Source organism: Amblyraja radiata, chromosome 36 (assembly GCF_010909765.2).
Source record: "Amblyraja radiata isolate CabotCenter1 chromosome 36, sAmbRad1.1.pri, whole genome shotgun sequence".
Taxonomy (NCBI): domain Eukaryota; kingdom Metazoa; phylum Chordata; class Chondrichthyes; order Rajiformes; family Rajidae; genus Amblyraja; species Amblyraja radiata.
In genome coordinates this window covers 21,575,832-21,603,763 of record NC_045991.1, presented here as the reverse complement: position 1 = coordinate 21,603,763, position 27,932 = coordinate 21,575,832, and the positions used below count along the sequence as shown (strand labels likewise).

At 42.1% G+C, this 27,932-nt stretch overlaps 2 long non-coding RNA genes across 2 annotated transcripts; both read right to left on the bottom strand.

Annotated features, from left to right (window-relative positions):
• Positions 1–774: 774 nt before the first annotated feature.
• Positions 775–19,136, bottom strand: LOC116966196. Its single transcript, XR_004409925.1, has 4 exons — positions 18,954–19,136; positions 16,826–18,206; positions 15,467–15,471; positions 775–785 (listed from the first exon to the last, which is right to left on the bottom strand). It is a non-coding gene; the product is annotated as an uncharacterized LOC116966196 (long non-coding RNA).
• A 3,520-nt stretch (positions 19,137–22,656) lies between these two features.
• LOC116966194 lies at positions 22,657–26,317 on the bottom strand. The gene is made up of 2 exons (XR_004409924.1): positions 26,149–26,317; positions 22,657–22,742 (listed from the first exon to the last, which is right to left on the bottom strand). It is a non-coding gene; the product is annotated as an uncharacterized LOC116966194 (long non-coding RNA).
• Between the last annotated feature and the right edge of the window lie 1,615 nt (positions 26,318–27,932).

Below are 27,932 nucleotides of genomic sequence, written 5' to 3'. Positions count from 1 at the left end.
ACTTTATATCACTCTAATAATCCCATAATCCTTCCTCTTACTCAGTTTGTTTTCTCTCCTAGATTGTGAAGTAAAAGGTATAATATATGCTTATTATTTATATTGTGGGTGTATTAATATGAATTTAGGAATCTGCTTTGCTGAATAGACATGCTACAAGTACAAATGGTTCTGCTGTAACACGTGTCTTCACAACACAAGTTGGATACAATGAGAATTAGGGTAACACAATTAGCATTAATTGGGCCAAACTGGTTATAACAGGATTTCGATGGGAAACTAGGGAACCATTTAAAAGTTATTCTCAAAGTTGAGACAGAAAAAAGCTGCCCTTGATTTAAACAGTACAAAGGGAAAAACATCTGTTTCCATGTAACCTCCCTGCAGTAAGTTAATGCCATTGTCACATAAGCACATACAGTAGCTGCTCCTTTAACCATGGGTAGCCATTGAATTTGACAATCACTTTGGTTGACACTTATGCAAAGAAACACTATTAAACACCACAGGCCTTTAGCATTTTTAGCTGCAGTAACAAAGATTAATTTATTACTATTGAAAAGACATTATGTTCCTCCAATTCTATCCTCGTCATAAGTGATAGGAGCAGAATTAGGCCATTTGGTCCAACAAATCTACTTCACCACTCAATCATGGCTGATCTATCTATCCCTCTCAACCAAATTCTCCTGCTTTCTCCCCATGACCTTTGACACCCTTACTAATCAAGAATCTCCAAATGTTCACCTTAAAAATACCATGCACTGCCATCTGTGGTACACTCTCTTGCACTCTCAGTTTTAATTGTTGCATAATTGGTGGTTTTGCTCTAGATGCATAGGCCTTTAGCTCTGAAATTCTCTTCCTTAAATTCCCAATTTCTCTACTGCATTGTTCTCACTTAAGCTGCTCCTTAAAACTGCCCATGTTTTGGGGTAAGTTCTTCTGCAAGAATCACATTGTCAAATATCACTCAACAATGTACTTAAACCTGTTATACTGCTACTGCAAGGAGGACATTTATTGTTCCGTTGCGGGACATATGGCAACAAGGCTCTCTGGACTCTTAACTAAGGGGCACCTTGGAACATCCTGCTGTGCTAAAAGCTCAAAGTACAAATTATCTTTGTTGAATAATACCATCCATTTTGTTCCTTCCTTTCAAAATGGGCACATCCCGAGATGTACATTCATGGCTGTAAGTACCTCATATATGTCAACCTGCTGCACAGTTGTTGGTTCAAATGTTTGCCCATGTATTGCAATAAAGTTGATTTGCATATTCTATTTATAATAACATAATTGGTGCAATATCCCCCCTGTGCATGAAGCCTTGCCAATGCAATCGGTCATTGATTTAAATCAGACCTCAGCAGATGTTACATGGATACTTTCCCAACATTGCACATGGAATGACATAACATTAATTGCTATAAGAAATTAACACTACAGTCAAGGCTGATCCAGAAATGGCAGATGCATCCCACAAGTTTCAACAATTATAGCTATTTATTTCTAATCGGATGAGTAGGTTGGAACAGAGGCAGTCAAAATAACCTGAGGAAAATCATTTTCAAAAATGCAGATCGAACTAATTTTACACTTGATGTGGCAAATTATTTGGAAACACCTATATCTGGCTGGATTTGTCATGCACTAGTGAAGTGTTTATCATTGCAGAGTCAACAGCAGGAATGGATATTACCGCTATATAATTGAGGGTATAAAGAATCTATGCACAGCCACGTCACAGTAGCAGGTATATTATCTGATGATCTGTGCTTATTAGTATCCCTATCTGGCACAAAGAAAATGTTTTGTACACTCCAAATTTTAAGGAAATCTGTTAATAATTTAAAGCATCTCGTAGGCATAGGGCTAAAAAAAATGAGAATTGTTATCATGCCCTTACTGAATGCCAGTGGTAGGGGATGATATCGCTCTATTCTCTCAGACAACAAGAGCAAATGAACAAAAACTTTTATATCATATAAAATAATGATCAGGGAACTAATTTCACATCCATTTTAATTTTCTAAAGATTTTCTATGTACCATTATGCCTTAAAGTGTTAAAAATAAAACCTGATTCATTTTCGAGAACGAACACTTCTCTATCTTCTGGCTGCTTTTAAAGCTTCATGATAAAACAAAAATGTATTTAGCTGTAACATTCCCTTCATGTGTGGATCTCAAGGTTATTGTTTCTCGTGAGCCTCGCATGGGGCATCTAAATATCGCTTTATTGCAGCAGTTCATCTTGCACTGTGACTTGTAACCACAGCATGGCACTAGTCCAGCTACAGCATTAAGTATTCCTGCTCAGTAGTGTGTTCCCTGTCTTATTGAAGCCCCAGTGCCCCTGGAATATCACTGCGACAAACATGTTCTGCAGTGAATTGATGACAGCTTTGATAAACGAGGACTTGGAACTGCATTACATGCTGCAGTGCTTCTCTTCAATCAGCATTCATTTCATATGTGCTTTTATTTCGAGAGCTCTCCAGTTATTGACACACACTTATTTGCTCCAGATTTCATGTTACAAATAAATTGACCAGGTTTCACCGATGTGCGGGCAGCAGTGTGATCCAACTGGTCATAATCCTGGAAGTTAGTACTGAATGGTGATTTATAATTCAAAGTGTCAAATGATGAGAAATATTGCCTCCTGCATTTCACACTGGTTTATGGGAATTATGAAGCCTAACTATCCAGATAACTTGTTATTGGCCAGCAGATGGGAGCAAAAGCTGCTGCCATTAATTTTTCAAACCAATGAAGCAATGCTTGAATATCTAAACTCAATTTAGCTCTCCCGTGCTTTCCCATCAGTCCTAATTAATCTATATAAAAACAGTGTGAAATTCATTGGAATTCGTTCAATTCAATGGAAATGTCAAAGACTAGAGGGCATAGCTAAAAGGTAAGAGGAGCAATGTTTAGGGGAGATGAGCTGGGGCAATGTTTCTTTACATGGAGAGCAGTGAGTGTGTGGGACGTGCTACCAGGATGATGGAGGCAGATACGATATAAAGAGACTTTTGTATAAGCACGTGGATATTCATGGACTGGAGGGATCTGGGTCAGGTGCAGGCAGAGATTAGTTTATCTTGGCATCTTGTTCGGAACAGACATCGTGGGCTGAAGGGCCTGTCCCTACGCTGTACTATTTTTATGTTCTATGTTCAATGTTCATTTCCCAACTTTATTCCACATTGATCTTAGACTGAGATGCAAACTTTGCTACGATCATTGAAGGTCAGGAACTTTAGACGATAATCACTGCTAAAGGTTTTAACAGTTAATATTGCAGCAGGAATTACTAAGAGCTTACATCAACATACCTTAAGGCTTTGCATCCACTGTGTTATTGAAAGCCATTTCCCACCACAATACAGAGGCAGGGTTGAAATTGTCACTAGCATTGTATGCAGTAAGGAGGACTATGGGGACGGGAAGGAAAGGATGGAAGGAAGACTGGATTTGAGAATACATACCACAATTTATTTGAATTCCAAGAATGTACTGATGGTGCGTGTCTTCTGATGAACGTCTGCACCAAAAAGGCAAGAGTAGAGCTGGGCAAACTAGCACAGGAAGGCATAGAGGCACAATATACAGCTCCTGCTGCTCTGTGGTAATGTAGACAATTGATACACGCAGCCTATATGATGCAAGCTCATTTCAAGGTTGCCAGAGATGATCGATATGATATAGGAATATAAGGAATAGGAGCAGGAATACACCATTGGATTCTCAGCAATAATTTCCTGAATTATTAAACTAATTATTAATTATTAATTATTTTCTGATTTGAATAAGTTCAATGGCTGAGTTTTGACAACCTTCCAAGACAGAGAAGACATTTCTCCTCAGCTCAATCCTAAATATCTTACTTCATATTCTGAGACTGTAGCTGTGCCTTTTATGTTTCTCAGCCAGGTATAATGCTCACGAGTCTTGCAAGAATTTTGTATGTCCCAGTCAAATCACCTCTCGTCCTTCTAAGCACGCCAAGTTTACACAATCACCTCTCATCTAACAATCCTGCGCTTCCTGGAGCCAGTCAAGTGAATCTTCACTACATCAGTGTTTCAGCAACTTTATCATTGGATAGGTAAAGAAGACCAATCTTGAACACAATCCTCAAGGATGCAGCCTCATCAAGACCCTATACAGTACGGTAGTCAAATCCTCTCATTAAAAAAACCCAGACCATTTGCCTCATGTGCACGTTAGCTTTCAATTACTGGAGTACAAACATTCAGAAATCTTCTTCAACTAATAACAAGGAACTGCTGATGCTGGCTTACAAAAAAGGACACAAAGTGCTGGAGTAAGTCACTGAATCAAAAATCATCCCAGTAGAACATGGCTTGGTGACATTTCGGGTGGGGACCCTTCTTCAGAAGGTCTACTTGACACTCTGCTTTTCTCCATCGTACACCAAAGTGGATAGCTTCATTATTTTTTCCATATAATAATCTATCTTACCCACTTACGCAGCTTGCAATATCCTCTTAAAGCTTCTCCAGTTCTGCAGTGCAATAATGATCAAATCTGCAGTTTGCCTTGTCATGCCCCTTATAAATTTTGAAAGCATAATCATTGTTTCATGAAAATTTAGTTTAGTTTAGTTAAGAGATACAGCACGGAAACCAGTCCATCAAGTTCACACCGACCATTGAAGACTCGTTTATACTATTTGTTATCCTGTTTTCTCACCCACTCCTTACTTTCTAAGTGCAATTTACTGTGGTCAATAAACCTACAAACTGCACATCTTTGGGGTCACAGGGAGAACCTGCAAACTCCACACTGACATCACCAGAGGTCGGGATCAAACCCGGGTCTCTGGCAGTGTGAGGCAACAGCTCTACCAACTACGCTACTGTGCCACTGATCCCACAACTCTCTGAATAGTTGGAGTCTCTACTTTGGGTATGTCCATTTGTGTCAGGCATTTAAAGGGATCCTACATGTATCTGTTGGAGACTTAGTGTTCATCTTTAGCTTATTGTTCCCTTCCACCACCTCTCTTCCCTGTATACCTGTGATGGATTACCCTTTCTAAGATTAACATGGACACCAGTGGGGCATTTCAAAAACTCACATCACAAAACATTGGTCATAAGAGGACAATGGTGCTTCCAATAGGGTTAAATGAGCTTCACGTTAAATATCAGCACATATTGCACACTGCTCAACCTTCCCATATAAAAATCCCCTGGTTGGAAATACTGCTAATGAGGAGGTCCAGATATGTAGTCAAACATATGCAGAGGGGTAGATCAACAAGAACAATCAGTTTTACTAAGAGTTACAAAGCACTATGGATGAGTAAAGGTTCCTTGTTCACTTATCATGCCAAATCACATCAATGTGCTGAATTTATGTACCTTGTACCTTCATGCAGACCAGAGAACAGGAGGACACTACTTAAAGATTTAAAAGCCTTAAAGCAATAGTATCATTCGCGTCCATAAGTCATAGGAACAAAATTAGGCAATTCGGCCCATCAAGTCTACTCCGTCATTCAATCATGGTTGATCTATCTTTCACTCTCAACCCCATTCTCCTGCCTTCTCCCAATAACCCGACATCCTTACTAATCAAGAATCTGTCAATCTCTGCCTTAAAAATATCCATTGGCTTGGCCTCCACAGCTGTCTGTGGCAATGAATTCCACAGATTCACCACCTTCTGACCAAAGAATTGTTCTTGTTCAGAAACAAACTGCATCCCATATTGTTAAAAAAAAAACATTTACAATTTTTTTCCAAATGTACATAGTCATATCTATTAGCAAACTGTGATCCTTATGTTTACTGCTCATTTCTATTTCATTTGCAGATTCATTGCATGTTACTGGATGATCATTTACCACTGGACATAATGTCACATCCTGACTCTTCACAGAAATACTTTCCGTTGTACCTTCATGAACCAGCATGGGATTCACTTTAGGGAGATTTACCATCTCATGATCTTTTTCACCCAACGCTGGTCCACGTGGATTTACCTGACTTTCTCATCAACTTCCATGTGATTCACACAAAGGGTGGGACATAGGTTTAAGGTGCGGTGGAGGAAAGATTTAATAGGAACCTGAGGGGTAACTTTCTCACGCAAAGGGTGATGGGTGTAAGGAACGAGCTTGCAGAGGAGGTAGTTTATCTAGGTACTATCGCAATGTTTAAGAAACATACAGACAGGTACGTGGATAGCACAGATTTAGAGGGATATGGGCCAAGCGCAGGCAGGTGGGACTGGGGTAAAGGTGACATATTGGTTGGTATGGGACAGTTGGGCTGAAGGGCCATGCTGTATGACTCTATGATCCTATACTCTTAGATGCATTTACCTCCACCATTTCCTGGATAGCCCGCATCATCTCAATTCTAATCTATTAGGTCTCAACGAACTAATCCTGTAAACAGTATTTCTCTTTGTGGCTCCTGTCACGAGACTTTACTGATTGTTCTGCTATTCAAACCATCCTTCTGTCTAGGTTGGGCTAAACGTGACTCAACGGTCCCTTGACAGTTCTGTGCATCTGTATTTCTGCCTGAGTGTGTCTAACTGTGGAGTGTGGCACTGACATATAGTTTAAGTGAAATGATGTGTCAATGTTTCATGGAGATGTTCGAATAAACGTCCCTGATCTGTTTCTTCAGTGCCTCCTCTACCATGCAAACAGACATTTATACATCCCCATTTGGAGTTGGCTGGTCAGAAAAACAGAAGAGTGGCTTCAGTCCATTACCCTTCAGCACTAGACACAACATGCTGGAGTAACTCAGCGGATCAGGCAGCATTCTGGAGATTAGGTGACATTTTGGGTCGGAGACCTTCTTCAGACTGAGAGGTGGTGGTGGGGTGATGGAGGGTGGGCGGGGGGGGGGGGGGGGGGAGATAAACTGGAGATGAGAAAAGCTCAGAAGAAATCAGGCCTGACAACAGATGATCGCAGGAAGGGTGGAACCCCTAATGGCCTCTGTTGGCTGGAGGTGTGATAATTAGAGGGATACAAGGATGCGAACAGTGGGACAGGTAGGACGACTTTTCCTCCAAAGATGCTGCCTGACTTGCTGAGTTCTCTAGCATGCTGTGTATATCTTCAGTATTAACCAGCATCTGCAGTTCCTTTCTACACCTATCAGAAACTGTTCAAACTAAAATCCTCTAATCTGTGAACACTGTTCTGATGCAACTTCTTTCAGAAGATTTTTTTCTCTATTATATTTTATGAAATATCACTTTGCTTCTCACAATTGCAAATGATTGAAAAATAAAATTGGATGCTGATAATTTGAATTAAAGTCAGAAAATGTTGGAAAGGTCAGCAGATAAGGTGAATGTCCAAGGTGTCCTCGTACACAAATCACTGAAGCCAACATTTAATCCGACTTTCTTACGGGCCTGTCGAATTTGGGCGACCTAATCCGCGAGTTCGCCCTCGACTCATACTCGCAGCATGGTCGACACAAGGTCATAGGAGGTCTTCGTAACTCTCCTTCATGCTCGAGAGTGGTCTCCGCGTACTGGAGGCCTCAGCTAGGTCGCGGCTTTTTTTTTCAAAATGTTAAAAAATGCCCCTGAGTAAAAAAAGATCGCCATGGAAAAAATCTATACTTTTTTTACTCGTAGGTTTAGCCATAGTAGGTCGGCATGTTAGTCGAAGGTAATCGATGGTAGTCGAAGGTGGTCGAAGATAGCCATAGATAGTCTTCATCATAGTCGAAGGGAGGTTGAAGGAGATCGAAGGAGGTCGTCTTCACTCTCCACTATTCCGTCTCCAATTGTCCCAAAATTAGACGTAGCTAGTCGAAGCTGGTCTTCAACATAGTCGAAGGAGGTGGAAGGAGGTCTTCTACATAGTCGAAGGAGGTCTTCAACATGTCATTTTTTCAAACTCTTCTAAACTCGTCAATTAGGTCGCCCAAGTGGGACAGCCCCTTTACTGTTTGTATCAGGACTGGCCATTTTTGCCTGCAATTCCTCTGGTCCCTTTCCATTTATTTCTATATTCTGGCCTGCCGGGTACATTTCAGTAGGGCAGACTAAACAACATTGCACAAACATCAGCAGCAGAATGAGATTCAACCACCAGTCTTCCTGTACCCATCCCTTTCAGCTCTCTGCAGAGACTACTTTTCCGTGACTCCTCGGATCATTATCCCTCCCTTTCCCCCGGCAAAAGAAGGAGATGCAACACCTGTCCCTATACCCCCCCCCCCCCCCCTCCTTCATTTACATCAGGGGCCCCAGCAACCCTTCCAGGTGAGACAGAGGTTTACATGCACCTCCACCTAGTCTCTTCTATTACAATTAATGCTCTCTTAAAAGTACCTTACAAGAACAATTCCTGTGCTTTGTCATATTACAAAGATTACCAATGCATGTAGACATTCTCAGAGGAAGTCTGTGATGAACCTTTGTATAAACTACACACAGTGGTTTGAGATTGATCTTTCAGGACAGCGCAGTGGCACAGCGGTAGAGTTGCTGACTTGCAAGGCTAGAGACCCGGGCTATGGCGATCCTGACTATTGTGCTGTCTGTACAAAGTTTGTACGTTCTCCCAGTGAATGCGTGGGTGCTTCGGATTCCTCCCACATTCCAAAGATGTACAGGTTTGCTGTTTAATTGGTTAAATTATCCCTAGTGTGTAGGATGTGAAACTGGGATAACCTAAAACTAATGTATATCTCTAAAACTAAAAACCTTAAAATAATTTTCTATGCTATTCCACTTTCAACAGCTCAAAAGCTGTGCCCATTTATTCACAACAAATGTTGCTGTAATTTATTTTCTCCTTTGCTCATGTCTGCATTTTGGATTTCCAAAGAATAATGGTTAGTTGTTCAGAGCCTGTCAGCCCATTTGTGGGCTCACCCAACATCCTTTATGATGTTATTAGTTTTTATGGTTACTGTCCCATCCCTTGCTGCCTGTACAAAGTATGAACACTCAACCTGTAACACATTCCATCGTTTAGTGTGCTGGTCAATCTGTCTGAGACACAAGGAGTGTGTAGTTTATGCAAAGGTTCATCACAGACTTCTTCTGGGAATGTACATGCATTATTGCAAGTGACATTGTAGTTCTTTACACAACATGATCCTTAAGTAAATTAAAGCAATAATTATTCTTTGTAACTTTTACAACTTGTTCTGCACCTCAACCCAAAAGGTTTCCACTGGTGGGAGAGTCTAGGACCAGTGGTCATAGCCTCAGAATTAAAGGGCGCTCTTTTAGAAAGGAGGTGAGAAGGAACTTCTTTAGTCAGAGGGTAGTTAATCTATGGAACTCATTGCCACACAGGGCTGTGGAGGCCAATCAGTGGATATTTTTAAGGCAATGATAGTCAGATTCTTGATTAGAATGGGTGTTAAGGGTTATGAGGAGACGGCAGGAAAATGGGATTAGGAGGCAGAGATCAGCCATGGTTGAATGGCGGAGCTGGACTCAATGGGCGGATAGGCCCGGTTCTGCTCCTATAACTTGTGAACATGAAAAGCCAAGGGCTGATGTAGTTTCAACACCTGCTGGCAATTTGCTTATCTCCATCATGTTGTGTCTGATTTATGTCCTTAATGATATTGGCTGCCTTTCCTGTTGATCCCTTCGATGGTGGGCAGGCCATTGATATATGGAAGTAACTACCCATGGTAAAAATCAAGTTCTATACAATAAGCAAACTGTGCTAATGATGTGAACCCACTGTGTGAGATTGGTGTCACAGTTATTTAAATTAGCCAGGTACTTCAAATGTGTTACTCATGATGAGGATGGATGGGTGATTAAGATCGGAACATCCTCTGCAAGTGGGCAGAATTTTCCCACAGCACTCACTGAATTAAGATTTCTCATTATTTAATTTTTAACACTATTTTCAACAACTCTGAACTTGAAGGGTACAAGATGTCACTGGAAACATGCACTTCTTGTAAACTACCTCAGTGTAAACCACTACCTTACACCCTTGCACTTACAGTGCATTGAGAAAGTATTCAGACCCCTTCACTTTTTCCACATTTTGTTACATTACAGCCTTATTCTAAAATTGGTTAGTCATTTTTTTTATCATCAATCTACGCACAATACCTCATAATATAAAAGCGAAAACAGGTGTTTAGTAATTATTGCAAAATAATTAAAAATAAATAACTGAAATATCACATTGACGCAAGTATTCAGACCCTTTGCTGTGACTCTCAAAATTGAGCTAAGAGGAGTGCTATCCGCACGATATAGGAACGATCCTGCTCTCACCGATAAAATTGAATAGTATAATATACAAGAAGAACCCAATTATTCACAATATAATAAGAATTTGGAAACAAATAAAAGTATCCTTGAAATTAAATAATTTATCAGTACTAACCCCACTATCGAACAACCCCGCATTCAAACCTTCTCTCATCGACAACACATATCAACAATGGGATAGACTGGGGATTAGGAAAGTAGGGGATATGTATGAATTGGGTAAACTGTTATCATTTCAACAATTAAAATTAAAATTTAAATTGAAGGATAATCAATATTTTAAATATATACAGGTATGTGACTTTATGAAGAAATATATACATAGATTTCAAACTATATTTTTAGACCCTTTAGAAGAAGTAATGAATATTAAGGCTGATTCACAAAAATTAATTTCATACTTTTATAATAATATATTAGATAGAGAATCACCCTCAACAGAAGCACTAAGGGAAGATTGGGAACATGAGCTAATGATAAAGATCTCGAAGGATAGATGGGAAAAGTATTTGATGAATACACATAATTGTTCTATTAATACAAGACATAATTTAATTCAATTCAAATTATTACATAGACTATATTATTCAAAAACGAGGTTGAATAAATTTTATCCAAACGTCTCTCCCAGATGCGATAAATGTTTGTTTCAAAACGCTAATTTAACACATTCATTTGTAGGATGTACAAAGTTGAATAAATTTTGGAGTGATATATTTGATATATTTACAAAGCTCTTCAAGTCAAGAATAGAACCCAAAATGGAATGGATTATATTTGGAATAATAGGAGAAGATACCAATTTAAATAAAGACCAAAATGTTTTTTTTAATTATGGGTTAATAATTGGAAAGAAATTGATACTTAAATTTTGGAAAAATAAAACCATACCAACTGTTAAAATGTGGATTAGGAATATGATGGACATAGCACGCCTTGAAGAAATGAGACTTCCGACTAATAGATAAATATGACCAATTCTTAAGGAGTTGGTCTCCTTTCATCGACTTTTTGGAATCATGTGATGCAGCGGTACCATAAGGATTGCTGATTTCAGTTCATGACGTGGATAGATCTACATCTCCGAATATAGATTTGAAAAATTCTCTTTTAAGGGGCCTTTTCTTCTATTTCTACTTTCCACCTTTTCTTTTTTATTTTATTTTTTTATTTTTATTTTTTATATCCACACTTCACATTTTTCTACTCTCTACCATCTATTTTTCCACTCTTTCCCCTTTCTATTGTTTTCTTTTTCTTGTCTTGCCTACTCATAACATAAAACTAGAGGTTGTACATAGAATGGATTACGGTATGACATAGTTGGCAGGTGCCACTGTATTGTTTTGTATTGTATTAACTTCTAATAAAATAAACAAAAAAAATAAAAACAATTTAAAGACAGCATGGATGAACTACAAAAATTGTTCATCCCAGTTTGGCAAAAGAATAAATCAGGGAAGGTAGTACATCCGTGGATAACAAGGGAAATCAGGGATAGTAACAAAGCGAAGGATGATGCGTACAAATTAGCCAGAAAAAGCAGCATACCGGAGGACTGGGAGAAATTCAGAGACCAGCAGAGGAGGACAAAGGGCTTAATTAGGAATGGAAAAATAGATTATGAAAGAAAACTGGCAGGGAACATAAAAACTGACTGCAAAAGTTTTTATAGATATGTGAAAAGAAAGAGATTAGTTAAAACAAATGTAGGTCCCTTGCAGTCAGAAACAGGTGAGTTGATCATGGGGAACAAGGATATGGCGGACCAATTGAATAACTACTTTGGTTCCGTCTTCACTAAGGAAGACATAAATAATCTGCCGGAAATAGCAGGGGACCGCGGGTCAAAGGAGTTGGAGGAATTGAGTGAAATCCAGGTTAGCCGGGAAGTGGTGTTGGGTAAATTGAATGGATTAAAGGCCGATAAATCCCCAGGGCCAGATAGGCTGCATCCCAGAGTACTTAAGGAAGTAGCTCCAGAAATAGTGGATGCATTAGTAATAATCTTTCAAAACTCTTTAGATTCTGGAGTAGTTGCTGAGGATTGGCGGGTAGCAAACGTAACCCCACTTTTTAAGAAGGGAGGGAGAGAGAAAACGGGGAATTACAGACCAGTTAGTCTAACATCGGTAGTGGGGAAACTGCTAGAGTCAGTTATTAAAGATGGGATAGCAGCACATTTGGAAAGTGGTGAAATCATTGGACAAAGTCAGCATGGATTTACGAAAGGTAAATCATGTCTGACGAATCTTATAGAATTTTTCGAGGATGTAACTAGTAGCGTGGATAGGGGAGAACCAGTGGATGTGGTGTATCTGGACTTCCAGAAGGCTTTCGACAAGGTCCCACATAAGAGATTAGTTTACAAACTTAAAGCACACGGCATTGGGGGTTCAGTATTGATATGGATAGAGAACTGACTGGCAAACAGGAAGCAAAGAGTAGGAGTAAACGGGTCCTTTTCACAATGGCAGGCAGTGACTAGTGGGGTACCGCATGGCTCAGTGCTGGGACCCCAGCTATTTACAATATATATTAATGATCTGGATGAGGGAATTGAAGGCAATATCTCCAAGTTTGCGGATGACACTAAGCTGGGGGGCAGTGTTAGCTGTGAGGAGGATGCTAGGAGACTGCAAGGTGACTTGGATAGGCTGGGTGAGTGGGCAAATGTTTGGCAGATGCAGTATAATGTGGATAAATGTGAGGTTATCCATTTTGGTGGCAAAAACAGGAAAGCAGACTATTATCTAAATGGTGGCCGACTAGGAAAAGGGGAGATGCAGCGAGACCTGGGTGTCATGGTACACCAGTCATTGAAAGTAGGCATGCAGGTGCAGCAGGCAGTGAAGAAAGCGAATGGTATGTTAGCTTTCATAGCAAAAGGATTTGAGTATAGGAGCAGGGAGGTTCTACTGCAGTTGTACAGGGTCTTGGTGAGACCACACCTGGAGTATTGCGTACAGTTTTGGTCTCCAAATCTGAGGAAGGACATTATTGCCATAGAGGGAGTGCAGAGAAGGTTCACCAGACTGATTCCTGGGATGTCAGGACTGTCTTATGAAGAAAGACTGGATAGACTTGGTTTATACTCTCTAGAATTTAGGAGATTGAGAGGGGATCTTATAGAAACTTATAAAATTCTTAAGGGGTTGGACAGGCTAGATGCAGGAAGATTGCTCCCGATGTTGGGGAAGTCCAGGACAAGGGGTCACAGCTTAAGGATAAGGGGGAAATCCTTTAAAACCGAGATGAGAAGAACTTTTTTCACACAGAGAGTGGTGAATCTCTGGAACTCTCTGCCACAGAGGGTAGTCGAGGCCAGTTCATTGGCTATATTTAAGAGGGAGTTAGATGTGGCCCTTGTGGCTAAGGGGATCAGAGGGTCTATGTTTCCCTCTCCTCACCCATCTTCCTCTGCCACCCATCCCTCTCTCCCCCACCCCCCTTCCCTCTCTACCCCATCCCCTTCCCTCTCTCCGCCCGCTACCTTCCTCCTACCCCTCTGTCCCTCTTCCATCACTCCCCCTACCCCTCTCCTCCTCCCTCCCCACTCTTCCACCTCTCCATCCCCACTCTTTCCCCTCTCTCCCCCCACCCCTCTCCCCCTCCCTCCCTCCTCCCCTACCTCCCCATCCCCCACATCTCTCTCCCCATCCCCCTCTCTCACCCCCTACCCCGCTCTCCTTTCCCTCCCAAATCTGTCCCGTTTCCTCCTCCTCCTCTCCCCTCCCTCCCCTTTTCTCACCCCCCCTCCCCCCCCCTGTGTATTTAGGGGGTGGTTAATGTGAGTTTGATGCCGCAGCCCCCCCTCCCCCCCCCCCCGCAAACGCCGTTGGGGAAACAGACCCAACGGGTCTGCACTTGGTCTAGTCTCCTTTAAATTTTGCCCCTCTCACCTTAAAGATATGCCCTTTTGTATTTGGTATTTCAAATCTGGGAAAAGAATTCTGTCTCCCCTATCTATGCCTCTCATAATTTTATATACTTCTACTAAGTCTCGCATAAAACCCCTGGCATTCCAGAGAACACAATCCAAGTCTATCCATCTCTCTGTTCATCAATGCTGTTAAGAGTCTTGCCATTAATTGTATAATTTCTCCTTACATTTGACCTCCCAGAGTGCAACACTTGCTCGGATTAGACTATCTGACATATCTCCATTTCTGTAGCTGATCTATGTGCCGCGGTATAATTTGACAGCCTTCTAGACAGTCCGCGACTCCAGAGATCTTGGTGTAATTTGTAAATTTACTAACCAACCCATCTGCGTTTATGTCCACGTCATTTATATATATCACAAACAGCAGAGGTCCCAGCAGATCACTGCGGAACTCCACTGGTCAGAGCTCCAGCCTGAACATGATATTTCCACCACAACCCTCTGTCTTCTATCAGTAAGCCAGTTATGAATCTATACAACAAAGTCATTGTTAGCCCCATGCATCTTAATCTTCTGGATCAGCTCAGTATGTGGACCTTTATCATGCATTACCATCCACACTCTACCCTCATCGATCACATCCTTGATCAAGTTAGTAAGACATGACATGCTGCATACAAAGACAAGCTGACTGTCTCTCATTAACCCATTCCCTTCCAGGTGAGAGTAAATCCTATCCCGTAGAATCCTCCCTACCATTGACGCGAGGCTCACCGGCTATTGTTTCATTCTACTTCACCTACTTAGATAAAGGAACATTAGCTTCTCTCCAGACCTTGGCTGTGGCTAGAGAAGATGCAACGGTATTCGTTAAGGTTCCCGGAATCTCCTCTCTTGCCTCAATAACCTGGGATATTGCCTCACATCCTGAGGATTCATCCACGTTAATGCTCTTCAAGATCCCCCACACCTCTGCTTTCTTAAACTCACATTGCCCTTGCATACGAGTGTTCTCCACACTGTCCTCCATGTTCCGCTCCTTAGTGAAAACAGATGCAAAGTGCATGTTTAATGCCTCGCCTACATCGCAAGACCAAGCACAAATTCATATCTTTATCCTCGAGTTACCTTCTTATTTTATATGTCAGTATAAAAAGCCTTGGGATTCTCTTTAATTTGACAGCAAAACCTGGCTCTTCTAATTGCCCGCCTGAGTTCTTCCCTCTTTGCTTTATATTCCTCAAAGGCCCCAGGACACGCAGGGTCCGTGTGGGCCACCGGGAGTTAGTGGCGAGGTGTCGACTGTGCCTGGAAACATGGTCACTGGGTCGTCTCCCAGTATGCATCAAGCATCATACAACCCCACTCCCTCCCTCGCAGCTATCCTCCTGCTCAATGCACAGTCCCTAGAAAATATGATAGAAACATAGAAACATCGAAAATAGGTGCAGGAGTAGGCCCTTCGAGCCTGCACCGCCATTCAATATGATCATGGCTGATCATCCAACTCAGTTTACTGTACCTGCCTTCTCTCCATACCCCGTGATCACTTTAGCCACAAGAGCCACATCTAACTCCCTCTTAAATATAGCCAATGAACTGGCCTCAACTACCTTCTGTGGCAGAGAATTCTACAGATTCACCACTCTCTGTGTGAAAAATGTTTTTCTCATCTCGGTCCTAAAAGACTTCCCCCTTATCCTTAAACTGTGACCCCTTGTCCTGGACTTCCCCAATATCGGGAACAATCTTCCTGCATCTAGCCTGTCCAACCCCTTAAGAATTTTGTAAGTTTCTACAAGGTGATGTAAGGGCAAGGTTGCTTTACCTGAGAAACAGAGGTGCAGTAGTAGAGCTGCTGCCTCATAGTGCCAGAGATCAGATTTGATCAGTGCTGTCTGTGTGGAGTTTGCACATTCTGTGATCGTGTAGGTTTTATCTGGGTGCACTGGTTTCTTCCCACATTCCTAAGTGGTGAAGGTTTGTAGGTTATCTGCCTACTGTAAATTGTCCCTAGCATATAGCATATAGCATACAGAAGTGGGATCATTCTTGTTTCGCTTGGGCAACTAACAACCCAGGGGTATGAAGCAGTGTTCAAGTCAGATGATTTAGAGTCATAGAAGAAATCTAGATTATGGCAACAAGCCCACTCAGGTAAGACAGCAATTCCCCAATATCATGTTGTTCAAGAAGGAACTGCAGATGCTGGAAAATCGAAGGTACACAGCAATTCCCCAATATCATGTTGGGCAATTTACAGAGGAACAGTCCAATCCACTAGGTATACAAAAATGCTGGAGAAACTCAGCGGGTGCAGCAGCATCTATGGAGCGAAGGAAATAGGCAACGTTTCTGGCTGAAACCCTTCTACACACTATTCAATATTTCTGTTTGTACACTATTCACTATTTCTGTTTGTACAGAACCAGATCACTTTCCAAGTCTCATCTATCCCTGCAAAGTGCTGAGTCAGGTGGTCTGGATGAGGCTGGAGATATCTGGTGTGTATAGGATCTCAGAGAGCAGAACATGTGGCCTGCACTCCTGCTGTATCCACCCTCAAGACTGAAAAGCTGGTACGTGCCGACAATTGTGGAGCTGCCTCCCAGATTCAGCAATTTGCCCTCATGTATAACTCACCTGCTAATTGCCCACTAACTAACTCACTGGTACACTATGATGCTAAGACATTACTAAACATTAATCAGCTACATTAACTGTCCTTTAAGTAAACTTTCATTTATTGCTGCTGGACAAAGATGAAATCAAATAAGCATTAACAAATTGTGAGATACTAACTGAAATTCACGACAATAATGTGCATTTTATAGGATATGCAAAAACTACCATTCAATAAAAAAACTATTTTATTAGCAACTGTTAAACAGGTCTGTTAATCGTGCATTCTACAACCTTCAGATCACGTCCCCAGCTACTACACAATACTGAAAGCACAAGCTAAACATTTCTGAAACTTTTTTCCAATCATCTTTAAAATTACCTTCATTAGTAGGTGTGAAGACATTTTAGCACTACCCGGAAACCCAAAAAATGGTGACCAAAGTAAAACACTAGCCAATGTTAGCCTAAATTAGCAGAATTGTAATTTCCTGAAGCATTTACTAATCTGAGTGCTTGGTTAAGTGAGCAGACAGGTGTTGGACATGGCAGGAGAAGCAACATCTACTGATCGAGTGATCAAGCAGGCAAATAGTTACAATAGCAGGCAATGGATGCCTTGCTCACCCACCAGTACAAGGCCAGATACTACTACTGCACAACATTTATAAAACTAATCCCATATTAAAATAAATGGTACATTTACAAATTAAACTATCCAATTGTGGATTAAAATGAAGGGGAAAGACTTTTACCAAAAATGCTTCATTTTACAATAAACTGTTGTGAGTGGAAGTATTTCCCGAACTGTAGGAATAGTCAATGACCTGTTACCACAAGGTTTTGACTGCACACTATATACTAACTCACTGGGGCGACTCCAGGCTCACACCAACATGACAATCAAATGTGCAGTTATGTTGCTGAATCACTGACCTGAACGAACAGTCATACAACTAAACTTTCTGATCAATGTCTCCATCACTAGTTGTCACCTGGAATCTTCCTTAAAACATGTCTAGGGAAGGAACAGGGCGGAGATATTCAGCCAAGATGTTCATTTCGCACAGGAGCCTGCAGGTCTAAGCCTGGCTATCCTGCATATTCACCATATTCCAGTTAGTCACTTCACAAAGGATAAACAGAAATGTTAATAGAGTCGACTTATCAGCATATAATGATGGAATGTGCAGCGGTAAACCCTCAGCAAGCAGCAGTCTGTGTCATTGCTACTGTGTACCCCAGGAAATGTAGTCGGGGCGAGTTGCAGCGTGATATTCATCAATTAACTGCTGGACAATCTCCCGGGAATTATCCAGTTCATCAAAACTCTCCTTAAATATGTCCTCTTTGCGAAATTGTTCTAAGAATGCTTCTCTTTTTCTGAGTTTATCATACTGTCTGCTGGTTCTTTCAAACAACTGTGGGATGAAGAGAAAACCCTTAATAATCCCATAAACTCAAACACATGTTACATTAAGGTGCAGAATGGTTTCACAGTTTTTTTAGTGTGGAACCCTTTAATGTCAAACTCCTTTTTTAAATTCTCGGATGTTCAATATTCTTTGACCGGTATACTATGAATCAGTGTTTTCACACTGAATATTTTATACAGGGCAGGTTTCATATGGTGCTTTATAACATTCAACCAAAACTTTTGTCAACAGTTCTAATCTTGTTGGCTGGAATGTACATTCAATCCATTCATGGTCTCTTGAAACAGACATACCCAGAAAAGAGCAACACGACCAAATCCCTCATTCGAGGCAGCAGGATTAGAACTCTTGTCAACATTGTTTTGAATGTATACATACATGATAAAGTACAGTATGGGGATAGGGCCTCAAAGGTTTCAAGGCCATTCCGAGTCAAGCAAGCCAGAATGGCTGATTTGTTGGGACTTTCCAGCCCTGGCAGCACACTGCAAGGAATGGTGCTCTGCCAACAGCAAGTGACCAGTGAGTTCAGCCAATGCACCAGTGGGTGCAACAGCTACTATCTTGTTGAACAGAATTTGTTTATAAAGTGTTCTTTACACTCAGTCATTTATTTCACTTTTCACTGCACATCAACAATTTAATCACATAAATATAAACACTCATTGCCAGACAATAAGAGTCAAACTATTAGAACTGTCACGTGTCAACCACAAAGATATTGATACTTACTGAGGAGATGCTGGTATGATTGGCCATCATAAGCCCACTGACACGGTGAGCTGATGGCAGGTATGGAGACTTCCGTGACAATGCCACCTGAATACTGGCTGGTCCCCACGGTATGAAGTTGGCCAATTTTCGCTCTCGTATTCTTTGCAGACTTTTATGGACCTATATAAAGAACGTGGCTTAGAGTGAAAACATAGAAACATAGAAAATAGGTGCAGGAGTAGGTCATTCGGCCCTTCGAGCCTGCACCGCCATTCGATATGATCATGGCTGATCATCCAACTCAGTATCCCATCCCTGCCTTCTCTCCATACCCCCTGATCCCTTTAGCCACAAGGGCCACATCTAACTCCCTCTTAAATATAGCCAATGAACTGGCCTCAACTACCTTCTGTGGCAGAGAATTCCACAGATTCACCACTCTCTGTAAAAAATTATTTTCTAATCTCGGTCCTAAAAGACTTCCGTCTTATCCTTAAACTGTGACCCCTAGTTCTGGACTTCCCCAACATCGGGAATAATCTTCCTGCATCTAGCCTGTCCAACCCCTTAAGAATTTTGTAAGTTTCTATAAGATCCCTCCTCAATCTTCTAAATTCTAGCGTGTACAAGCCAAGTCTATCCAGTCTTTCTTCACATGAAAGTCCTGCCATCCCAGGAATCAGTCTGGTGAACCTTCTCTGTACTCCCTCTATGGCAAGAATGGGTCACAACATCGGAGGCTTGGATTGCCTCAGCGCAGAGGGAGAGCAAGGAGGGAAGAGACAATGACTTTGGGACTTTAAACTGTGTTGTGTGTTTGTAATTTATTCTATGTTATGACTGCAGGCTAAACCATTTTGTTGCACTGAAAAGTGCAATGACAATAAATTGAATCCAATCAATGTCTTTCCTCAGATTAGGAGACCAAAACTGTACGCAATACTCCAGGTGTGGTCTCACCAAGACCCTGTACAACTGCAGTAGAACCTCCCTGCTCTTATACTCAAATCCTTTTGCTATGAATGTTAACATACCATTTGCTTTCTTCACTGCCTGCTGCACCTGCATGCCTACTTTCAATGACTGGTGTACCATGACACCCAGGTCTCGTTGCATCTCCCCTTTTCCTAATCGGCCACCATTCAGATAATAGTCTACTTTCCTGTTTTTGCTACCAAAGTGGATAACCTCACATTTATCCACATTATACTGCATCTGCCATGCATTTGCCCACTCACCCAGCCTATCCAAGTCACCTTGCAGCCTCCTAGCATCCTCCTCACAGCTAACACTGCCCCCCAGCTTCGTGTCATCCTTTTGCATCTGTTGAAGAAGGGTCTCGACTCGAATCTTCGCCCATTCCTTCTCTCCAGAGATGCTGATTCACCCGCTGAGTTACTCCAGCATTTTGTGTCCTCCTTCAATTTAAACCAGTATCTGCAGTTCTTTCTTACGCCCTTTTCTTTAGATTGCTCTTACTTAGTGACAAGCAATTACAGTGCAGTAAATACCAGACACGAGACGATGAGAAACATCTTGTTGCTGTTAGTTGATGATTATTGCCTAGGCATCAGAAAAAATTCCTACTCTTTTCTACAGATGTTTTTACCTCTACATATAAGGAAACTAATTGATCACCACTACCTCAATATCAATATCAGTTGTATTCGTCACTTGCACATAAAGTGCAAATGAAATTAATTTGCCAACAGCAGTACAATAAAAAAAAGAACACACAAAAACACAATAAAAAATGTAACACAAACATCCACCACAGCATTCATCACTGTGGTGGAAGGCATAACATTTGGCCGGTCCTCCTCCATTTCCCCCCCGTGGTCGGGACCTCAACCCCCGCAGCCATCGCTGCGGGCGTCCAGAGGTTTAGACAAGTTAAAGTCCAGATAAAGTCCAGGTAAGGCCTGAATCGGTGCTTCCCCACCGGAGACAGCGGCTTCAGGTTGGTGTAGGCCGCAGGCTAGCGGTCGAAGATTTAAAGTCCCCGCCGTGCTGCAGCCAGAAGCACCGCAGACCGCAGGGCCGGCGGTCAGAGCTCCTCTCCAGGGATCCCCGGCGAGGGACCCCGCTGCTGATGGTAAGTCCCCGCCGCGCTGGCGGTAGAAGTAGGCCGCGGGCCGGCGGTCGGAGCTTCTTCTCCTCCCGGGTCCCCAACAAGGGATCCCAGGCTGCGGACGGCCCGCCAGCTGGAGCTCCGCAGACCACGGCTTCAGGCTGCCGCAGGCCAGTAAACGGAGCGCTCCCCTCTGACAAGCCCCGGTGAGGGCTCGCCCGATCCTCGACGAGAGTCCGCGCTGCGCCCGCCGCTGAAGCCACGGGCACGTCTCCGGGAAAGGCCGCACTGATCCTCGATGTTAGGCCACGGGGGAGGCGACATGGAAAAAGTCGCCTCTCCGTGGAGGAGGCGACCAAAATGGTTTCCCCCTTACCCCCCCACACAAGACACACAGAGAGACACCAAAAACACACATTAGGACACACTAAAAAATAAAAAAACGTTGAAAAAACCAACACGTTGCTGGCAGGGCTGCCGGCTTGCAGCGCCCCCACCGACCTTGAAACTGTTCCTAATTGTGAACCAGTATCGCCACTCTGACAGCCCAGGAATCGGTCAGCACTAAAAGGTGCACTGACCCCCACCCTGATCGACTACCCCAGGTAACATCCCGGTGAATCTCCTCTGCACCCTCCTATAATGTGGTGATCAGAACTAATCAGATCTCAGCTGGAGTACTGGATGTAAAATCAGAGCATCACCTCCTGACGTATATAATGCCCTGACTGATGAAGGGCAGTATCCCATATGCATTCCTATTGACATCGCTCACCTGCATCTCAGGTCTCCGTGTTCCTCAGTACCCCCAAGACCTATTAATGGTATGTGTCCTAACCTCATTAGTGCTCCCAAATTGCATCACCATATTAATTTGTATTAAACACTATCTGCCATTTTCAGCCCATGTCATCGCCATCGATATCTCACGACTAGCTTTCACACCTTCAATAACTCAATAACCAGTCTTCATGTCATCTGTGAACCGATGAAGGCAAGCATACCAATGCCTTCTTTACCACTCTAGCCTCTCATGGTGCCACTTTTGGTGCGGGGGTTATGGATTTGGGTCCAGAGATCCCTGCACGTCAATGTTATTAAAGGTGTTGCCATTATCTGTATTCTTTTCTTTTACATTCAACCAACTTGCTTGCAAAAAATGATGATACACACAAAATGCTGGCAGTTAGGCTGCATCTCTGGAGAAAAGGAATAGGTGACGTTTCAAATTGAGACCCTTCATCAGACCTTGCTTGGAGTAAACTGTATCTGCCATTTCTTTGCACATTTCAGTAACTGATCCTACTTTCATTTACCTGGTAACAGCCTTTCTCAATCAATCAAGTTCCTGTCTAATACCATCAAAATCAGCCTTTCACCAATTTAGATTTAATATATTAGTGCACCCTCTTTCCACAACTATTTTTAAATTAATAGAATTATGGTCACAGCTCTCAAAGTGTACCCCCACTGATATTTCAGTCATTTGCCAAGAGGAGGTTGAGTGTTGCCTTTATGGATGTGGAGAGTATCCATACTCATCCTTTCCTTAATGTGGTTCTAACCTGAATCTATATTCTTACCTGAGTAGGGACCACTTCTCCTTGGATAATGTTGAGGATGGCAATGTAACAGTGGTTAGTTTGCCTGTCTCTGCCAGTGGACACCATCACATTCTTTGGTTGCAACAGTCTTCGCATGACATCCAGGACTGTAGTTTTACGTATACTTGCCACCTGAGGACAAAAGATGCGCTAGTTTTAAAAATTAGAGAGTTGTAATTATCTATCCCTCCCTTTGAACAAAAGTAGCATAGAATCAGTGAACAGAATTAGAGCCAAAACTAACTAGATTCTCATTAAATAAGGCAAACATATCTGGTATTGGTTTTTGATGGTTTATCATTGTCATGTACAGTGCCCTCCATAATGTTTGGGACAAAGACCCATCATTTATTTATTTGCCTCTGTACACCACAATTTGAGATTTGTAATAGTAAAAAATCACATGATTAAAATGCATATTGTCAGATTTTATTAAAAGACCATTTGTATACATTTTGGTTTCACCATGTAGAAATTACAGCTGAGTTTAAACATAGTCCCCCCATTTCAGGGCACCATAATGTTTGGGACATAAGGCTTCACAGGTGTTTGTAATTGCCCAGGTGTGTTTAAATGCCTCCTTAAAGCAGGTAGAGAGCTCTCAGCACCGAGTCTTTCCTCCAGTCTTTCCATCACATTTGGAAACTTTTATTACTGTTTATCAACATGAGGACCAAAGTTGTACCACTGAAAGTCAAATAACCCATTATAAGACTGAGAAACAAGATGACAACTGTTAGAGACATCAAGCAAACCTTAGGCTTACCAAAATCAACTGTTTGAAACATCATTAAGAAGAAAGAGAGCACTGGTGAGCTCACTAATCGCAAAGGGACCGGCAGGCCAAGGAAGACCTCCACAGCTAATGACAGATTAATTCTCTATATAATTAAGAAAAATCCCCAAACACCTGTCCGACAGATCAGAACCACTCTTCAGGAGTCAGGTGTGGATTTATCAATGACCACTGTCTGCAGAAGACTTCGTGAACAGAAATACAGAGGCTACACTGCAAGATGAAACCACTGGTTAGCCACAAAAATAGGATGGCCATGTTACAGTTTGCCAAGAAGTACTTAAAAGAGCAACTACAGTTCTGGAAAAAGGTCTTGTGGACAGATGAGACGAAGATTAACTTATCAGAGAGATGGCAAGAATGAAGTATGGAGGAGAGAAGGAACTGCCCAAGATCCAAAGCATAACACCTCATCTGTGAAACACGGTGGTGGGGGTGTTATGGCCTGGGAAAACTGGCTGCTGAAGGTACTGGCTCACTTATCTTCATTGATGATACAACTGCTGATGGTAGTAGCATAATGAATTCTGAAGTGTATAGACACATCCTATCTGCTCATGTTCAAACAAATGCCTCAAAACTCATTGGGCGGCGGTTCATTCTACAGCAAGACAATGATCTCGAACATACTGCTAAAGTATCAAAGTAATTTTTCAAAGCTAAAAAATTGTCAATTCTTGAGTGGCCGTCAATCACCCGATCTGAACCCAATTGAGCATGCCTTTTATATGCTGAAGAGAAAACTGAAGGGTACTAGCCCCCAAAACAAGCATGAGCTAAAGATGGCTGCAATACAGGCCTGGCAGAGCATCACCAGAGAAGACACCCAGCAACTGGTGATGTCCATGTATCGCAGACTTCAAGCAGTCATTGCATGCAAAGGATATGCAACAAAATACTAAACATGACTACTTTCATTTACATGACATTGCTGTGTCCCAAACATTATGGTGCCCTGAAATGGGGGGACTATGTATAAACACTGCTGTAATTTCTATATGGTGAAACCAAAATGTATAAAAATGGCCTTTATTAAAATCTGACAATGTGCACTTAAACCACATGTGATTTTTTCAATTACAAATCTCAAATTGTGGAGTATAGGGGCAAATAAATAAATGATGGGTCTTTATCCCAAACATTATTAGGAAAAGGGGAGATAGGAAAAGTAGGCATGCAGGTGCAGCAGGCAGTGAAGAAAGCGAATGGTATGTTAGCATTCATAGCAAAAGGATTTGAGTATAGGAGCAGGGAGGTTCTACTGCAGTTGTACAGGGTCTTGGTGAGACCACACCTGGAGTATTGCGTGCAGTTTTGGTCTCCAAATCTGATTAAGGACATTATTGCCATAGAGGGAGTGCAGAGAAGGTTCACCAGACTGATTCCTGGGATGTCAGGACTTTCATATGAAGAAAGACTGGATAGACTCAGCTTATACTCGTTAGAATTTAGGAGATTGAGGGGGGATCTTATAGAAACTTACAAAATTCTTAAGGGGTTGGACAGGCTAGATGCAGGAAGATTGTTCCCGATGTTGGGGAAGTCCAGGACAAGGGGTCACAGCTTAAGGATAAGGGGGAAATCCTTTAAGACCGAGATGAGAAAAACATTTTTCACACAGAGAGTGGCGAATCTCTGGAACTCTCTGCCACAGAAGGTAGTTGAGGCCAGTTCATTTAGTTGAGGCCAGTTGATTGGCTATATTTAAGAGGGAGTTAGATGTGGCCCTTGTGGCTAAAGGGATCAGGGGGTATGGAGAGAAGGCAGGTACGGGATACTGAGTTGGATGATCAGCCATGATCATATTGAATGGCGGTGCAGGCTCGAAGGGCCGAATGGCCTACTCCTGTACCTATTTTCTATGTATCTATGTATTATGGAGGGCACGGTATATTTACATACAGTGGACTGCTATGTTTGCGCACTATCTGATCAAGTCATATTAGTACTAGCAAGACATATACAAGGACAACAGCAACACAAATACCAGAGTACATGCATTAAGGTGTTAGAGTTACAATGAAATTTCCAAGGTCCACAATGAGATAGGTTGGAAGATCAGTACTGCACCCTATCTTATGGGAGGACCATTCACTAGTCTGATATTGTCATAGCTTACACGGTTACCATTTGCTATCAGGATTGCTTGAACATAACCTATATAAATGCATGCACAAGCCCCTCAGACCACCATCTTAATCAGAAGTAGGATGAGCACAGAAATGGTCCAGCTCAGTGGCACAGCTGGTAAAACAGCTGCCTCGCAGCACTAGTGATTCAAGGTCGATCCTGACCTTGGGTGCTGTCTGTGTGGAGTTTGCATGTTCTCATCGGTTTAAGATGAAGGGGGAAAGATTTTATAGGAATCTGAGGGGTCACTTTTTCACACAAAAGGTAGGTGTATGGAACAAGCTTCTGGAGGAGGTAGTTGAGACAGGGATTATCGCTATGTTTAAGATGCAATTAGACAGGCACATGGACAGGACAGGTTTAGAGGGACGTGGGCTAAACGCAGGCAAGTGGGACTAGTGTAGATGGGACACATTGGTTTGTGTGGGCAAGTTGGGCCAAAGGGCTTGTTTCCACACTGTATGATTCTACGACTCTAAACCAGTGATCTTCTCAGAATAGTGGAGCACATTGGCCCCCGAAGATACAAACCACTACAATGTTTCATGACAAACAAATTAATTGTTGTTACATCAAAACATAATTTAAGACATAACACGAATCACCACGTACTGATTGATCTGTCGTAAGCGGAGTATAGCCAGTCATGAGAAAATGAAGCCTTGGAGTGGGAATAAGGGAAGCAATCAGTCCAATTAGATCATTATTCATATAGCCTGGGTACCGGAGTGTGGTGGTACTTGCAGACATGATTGTGGACACCTATGAAAACAAATCACAAAACAAAGTCATACTGCAGCTAAAATCAATATATCCTCTATCATTAAAACTCATCAACACACTAGGTGAGTAAACCTAAACAGAAGCTGATCAAAGCTTTGGTGCTGGGAAGCAATAAATGGAAGCATAATTTATCAGTACAAACCCAAGAAAAGAATTAGCTTGATCAGATCAAGGCTGCAAGATAATTCCAGCTGCCCATAAAACTGCATTTCAACATTAGATTACCCTCCATGAGAGCCCCTTCCCCGAGCTGTGCTTCCCACATTATAATGCCAAAGAACTAATGTGTTAGCCGTGCTTCCGATTACTTTTTCTTCTGACCCAAAAGGCCAGCAGCCGAAACGTTAAGCTGGGAAAGTCGGTGGGTGGCAGCAGTAACAATAGCAATAGACAATAGACAATAGGTGCAGGAGTAAGCCACTCATTCGGCTCTTCGAGCCAGCATCGCCTATCATGGAGGGACATTGTATAAACACAGCTGTAATTTCTACATGGTGAAAATGTATAAAAATACCCTTTAATAAAATCTGACAATGCGCACTTTAACCACACTTGATTTTTTTCTATTACAAATCTCAAATTGTGGAGTACAGAGGCAAATAAATAAATGATGGGTCTTTTGTGTTATGGTTTAAAGGGGCAGAGTGCTTTGGGATGTGATTCTAGAGCAGAGGTCTCAGCAGCCAGGTCTGGAGGAGATAAGGGAGGAGGTGAGATTTTAATGAGTAAGGCAAAACAAAATATACACCCACTTCCAGTCCCAGGTCCCTCTCTCACCTCAGCCTTCCTTGCATTTGTTGCTCAAATATTCCCTGTGGCCTTTGAACTCAGGAGGCTAAGGGGTGATCACATGAAGTTGTAGATATTATCGTCCATGTAGTCTGAGCATTTGACAGCACTGGGCCTCTATTCGCCGGAGTTTAGAAAGTTGAGGGGGGACCTCATTGAAACTTACAGAATCCTGAAAGGCATAAATAGAGTGGATGTGGAAAGGATGTTTCCACCAGTTGGAAAGGTTAGGACCAGCGGTTATAGTCACAGAATTAAAGGGCACTTGTTTAGATACGAGGTGAGGAGGAACTTCTTTAGTCAGAGGGTAGTTAATCTGTGGAACTCATTGCCACAGAGGGCTGTGGAGGCTATCAGTGGATATTTTTAAGGCAGAGATAGACAAATCTTTGATTAGAACAGGTGTCAAGGGTTATAGGGTGAAGGCAGGATAATGGAATTAGGAGGCAGAGATCGGACATGATTGAATGGCGGAGTGGTCTCAATGGGCCAAATTGTCTAATTCTACTCGTGTAACGTGAACTTTTACCCTAAGATGGGAAATCAGGAACAAGAGGACTTAAGTTTAATGTGAAAGTGAAAAGATTGAATAGAAATCTGAGGGCAGCATTTTCACACAGAGGGTAGGTAAATAGAACAAGCTGCTCGAGGAGGTAGTTTAAGCTTCGATCGCCCCGACGGCCTCGACCACGGGATAATAAAGAGGAAGAAGATTAAACTTTATTGCCTTCCATTATAGTGAGGAAAGTGGGAAATCCGCTGTGGTGGATGTTCATGTTAATTTTGATGTAGGTGTGTCTTGTTGCTTTTTTTTAGTATGGCTG